We start from the raw sequence: 4,853 nt of genomic DNA, 5'->3' as shown, positions 1-4,853 counted from the left end.
CTAGATGCGATTTTTCTAGATTCAAAATCCAACCTAGACTTTTGAGATGAGTTTGTGACGTTTGGAGATTCGTCACAAGCTGATCCCTGGAATCTGCGAAAAATAATAGGTCGTCCAGGTATGGTACGACCGAGATCCCTCTCAGTTTTAGGGGTTCCAGGGCTTCCGCCATAATTTTTGTGAAAATTCTGGGGGAAGATGACAGGCCAAATGGCAGTGCCCTGAATTGGAGATGCCAGACTGATGCTCCCAGATTGATGGCCAGGCGAAGGAATTTTTGGGAAGCTGGTGCTATTGGCACATGTAGATAGGCATCCCTTAGGTCCAGGGATGCCATGAAGCAGCCTGGAGACAACAGTTTTGTGATGGAGTAAATTGTGTCCATACGGAAGTGTTTGTACCGTATTGATCTGTTCAGGATCTTTAGATTCAGAATCAACCGGTATTTGCCTGAAGGTTTTTTTACTAGGAATATATGGGAATAAAACCCCCGACCCTCCTGTTGTTTCGGGACTTGGACAATGACTTCTTGTTGAATCAGATCCTGTAAAAGGTTCATCATGGCAGAAGCCTTTTCCTGATCTTTTGGGAGGGCTGTAATGTAAAACCTGCTTGGCGGACACTCCGAGAATTCCAGTTTGTAACCTTGTGAAATGATGTTCTTTACGAAAGGACTTGTGGATATTTGACTCCACTGAGGGAGAAAGGATGACAATCTTCCCCCTACTGGAGTAGTTTTGTCATTTGTCTTTAGGGGTTTGATCTGGGGGAGATCTAAAAAGAACTCCGCCTCTTCCCCTACCCTTTTGAGGAACCCAGCGTTTTTTGTTGAAATCTTCTCTATTTTTGTAGGGTTGTTGAACAGCACGAAAATTCTTTTTAAATGCTTGTTTCTTTTTGGCTGGGAAAGCCTTCTTTTTATCGGCCGTTCTATCCAAGACTGTTTCCAGGTCTGGCCCAAAAAGAAAATCCCCTGAAAAAGGGATGCCACAAAGTTTAATCTTTGAGGCTGTATCCCCTGACCACGTCTTTAGCCAGACTGCACGCCTAGCTGAATTGACAAGTGCTGAGGATCTGGCTGCCATTTTAATTGATTCGGCTGATGCATCAGCCATGTACTTAATTGCATTTAGAATTAGAGGAAAGGATTCTAAAAGGTCTTTCCTATGGGTGCCTGCTTCAATGTGGCCCTTCAGTTTCTCTACCCAGCATTCCAGGTTTCTTGCTACCACCGTGGAAGCCATGGCTGGTTTAAGGCTGGCGGATGCGGAGTCCCAAGCTTTTTTAAGGAGAGCATCTGCTCTTTTGTCCATCGCATCTTTCAAGACCCCCATGTCTTCAAAGGCCAGATCTGTCCTTCTAGAAACCTGTGAAAAGGCAGCATCCACTCTGGGTTTCTTATTCCAAACCCCGGTTTCTTTATTTTCAAAGGGAAATCTTCTCTTAAGAGATTTAGGTAGGAAGGGACCTTTTTCCGGATCTTTCCATTCTTTCTTAATTGTGTCCGATAACACTTTATGAACAGGAAAGACTCTATGTTTGGAGTCATCCATACCCTGGTACATTTTATCATGGACTGATAATTGTACTCTTTCCTCCTGAATATCAAGGGTAGTGTAGATTGCACTTAAAAGTTCATCTACATCCTCCAGGGATAATTTATATTTAGAGGTTCTGCTTGCATCCTCTTCTTCCTCTTCCTCAGAGTCTATAAGGGAGGGAAGAGTACTTGTCCCTTCATCCCCAGAGTCCACCACTACTGGCCTGGAGGTGGAAGCTCGTGGGCTTGCTGGTGGTTGCTGGGGCTCAGTATGGATCGAACTCTGTACTAGCATAGATTTAACTGAATTTAGTGAGTCCGAAAGTTCCCTGACTGATGAAAATAATTCTTTAATTTGTTGAGAAGATTCCTCTTCAACCAGTTCTTTAATACATGATCTACACATGGCTTTCTGCCAAGAGTCTCTCAGAGGGTTTTTACAGGAAGGACATTTCCTTTGGCTTGGTGGATTTGCTGGTTTAGTTTTACTAGCAGTTTTCTCCTGAAACGAGAAATTAAACTGATTTAAATCAAAGCTCTATTAGCTTAAGATAGGAAAACCACCACCGTGCTGATACCACCACCAGAGTGAAGAATGTCCCCTTTAAGAAGGAAGATAAACATAGCAACCACCAGAACTTCTGCTAGATGGCCCAGCACAAGCTTCCATCAGAGCAGAGCAGGCTCCCATAGGGAGGAAATAACAATACACAACAATAGTAAGCCCATAAGGATCAGAATAAAGGCACCATTGTACCCCTCTTACCTGGGCCTGACCGGTGCTGACGGCGCCTGCATCCGCCATCGCTGTAACTCTTTCCTCCATTGCAGAGAGACAGCTGTAGAGGAAAACGCTGGGTTTTTGAGTTTCCCGGGCTCCGCGTCATCAATAGGAGCCGGAAACGGAAGCGCCGGTCAGAGAACCCGCCCTCTAGTCCCTGCGTTCCAGGCGCCAGGAGCCACAAGCGCCACGCCTCCACAGGAAACACCGCGTCGCCGGCGTGACGTCACCCGCCAGACCGGGACCCGGAACCGACATGCAGGACATGTTTCTTTGTAAGAAACGGTACCTGCCCGACCACCAGGGCCAAAACCTGCGGACTCCGGGCACCAGACGCAGCATCCCCTATGGATCCCAAAGCTCCCGTGAGCAGGCGAGACCAGAGGACTCCGGAGCATCCCCCCTTAAAGGTACAGTGGGGGAGCTGGGATGGTTAGTCAAACAAAACAGAAAAACATTGAGGGAAAAGCCTGTCTCCAGCCTTGGAGAGAAACGCAGCTCCCTGGCTCCAACCTGATGCTTCCACCATGGCGGAGGAAACACAATAACTGAAGCCATGGTGGAAGAGGAGGGATTTAAAGCCTGTGGGTGTTTCCTACAGAAGAGGCGGAGCTGCGCTCTCTCCAAGGTTGTCCTGAAAGGCGATTTGAGAAAAGATATCTGAATGATGCCTGTAGCTGCAAGCATCGTTCAGATATCCCCACTGAAAGTCGAAAACTTCATATGACATTGTTAAGCGGGAAGTGGTGAATATACCTTAAAGTCTGTAGCACAGCGCCCCCTAGAGGCAGCCTAAAGACTGTACCACAGCGCCCCTAGAGGCAGCCCAACAACTCTACCACAGCGCCCCTAGAGGCAGCCTAATGACTGTACCACAGCGCCCCTAGAGGCAGCCCAACGACTGTACCACAGCGCCCCTAGAGGCAGCCCAACGACTGTACCACAGCGCCCCTAGAGGCAGCCTAAAGACTGTACCACAGCGCCCCTAGAGGCAGCCTAAAGACTGTACCACAGCGCCCCTAGAGGCAGCCTAAAGACTGTACCACAGCTCCCCTAGAGGCAGCCTAAAGACTGTACTACAGCTCCCCTAGAGGCAGCCTAAAGACTGTACTACAGCTCCCCTAGAGGCAGACTAAAGACTGTACCACAGCGCCCCTAGAAGCAGCCCAACGACTGTACCACAGCGTCCCTAGAGGCAGCCTAAAGACTGTACCACAGCGCCCCTAGAGGCAGACTAAAGACTGTACCACAGCGCCCCTAGAAGCAGCCCAACGACTGTACCACAGCGTCCCTAGAGGCAGCCTAAAGACTGTACCACAGCGTCCCTAGAGGCAGCCTAAAGACTGTACCACAGCGTCCCTAGAGACAGCCTAAAGACTGTACCACAGCGCCCCTAGAGGCAGCCTAAAGACTGTACCACAGCGCCCCTAGAGGCAGCCTAAAGACTGTACCACAGCGTCCCTAGAGACAGCCTAAAGACTGTACCACAGCGCCCCTAGAGGCAGCCTAAAGACTGTACTACAGCTCCCCTAGAGGCAGACTAAAGACTGTACCACAGCGCCCCTAGAAGCAGCCCAACGACTGTACCACAGCGTCCCTAGAGGCAGCCTAAAGACTGTACCACAGCGCCCCTAGAGGCAGACTAAAGACTGTACCACAGCGCCCCTAGAAGCAGCCCAACGACTGTACCACAGCGTCCCTAGAGGCAGCCTAAAGACTGTACCACAGCGCCCCTAGAGGCAGCCTAAAGACTGTACCACAGCGTCCCTAGAGACAGCCTAAAGACTGTACCACAGCGCCCCTAGAGGCAGCCTAAAGACTGTACCACAGCGCCCCTAGAGGCAGCCTAAAGACTGTACCACAGCGCCCCTAGAGGCAGCCCAACGACTGTACCACAGCTTCCCTAGAGGCAGCCTAATGACTGTACCACAGCGTCCCTAGAGGCAGCCTAATGACTGTACCACAGCGCCCCTAGAGGCAGCCTAATGACTGTACCACAGCACCCCTAGAGGCAGCCTAAAGACTGAACCACAGCGCCCTCTAAAGACTGTACCACAGTTCCCCTAGAGGCAGCCTAAAGATTGAACCACAGCACCCCTAGAGGCAGCCTAATGACTGTACCAAAGTTCCTCTAGAGGCAGCCTAAAGACTGTACCAAAGTTCCTCTAGAGGCAGCCTAATGACTGTACCAAAGTTCCTAGAGGCAGCCTAAAGACTGTACCACAGCGCCCCTACAGGCAGCACAAAGACTGTACAACAGGCCCATTGAGGCAGCCTAAACAGTGCACAGCTGCGTCCCTAGAGGCAGGATAAGGACTGCACTGTAACACTCCTGGAGACTGCCGTAAAATGATGATACCACTGCGCCCCTAGTGGCAGCCTAAGGCTTCTAGATACAGCCTGAAAACCGTACCGCAGCAATCCCATGAGCAGTCTAAATACTGTACCTCAGCGCCTCTAGAGGACACTAGAGGAAAAAAAAAAGAAGCCGCGCATGTGCAGAACCCACCGCAGCCGCACGCCTGCGCAGAT

The sequence above is a fragment of the Rana temporaria genome, chromosome 3, assembly GCF_905171775.1.
Source record: "Rana temporaria chromosome 3, aRanTem1.1, whole genome shotgun sequence".
NCBI lineage: Eukaryota > Metazoa > Chordata > Amphibia > Anura > Ranidae > Rana > Rana temporaria.
The sequence above is the reverse complement of the archived record's forward strand: the minus strand, read 5'-3'. Positions refer to the sequence as shown.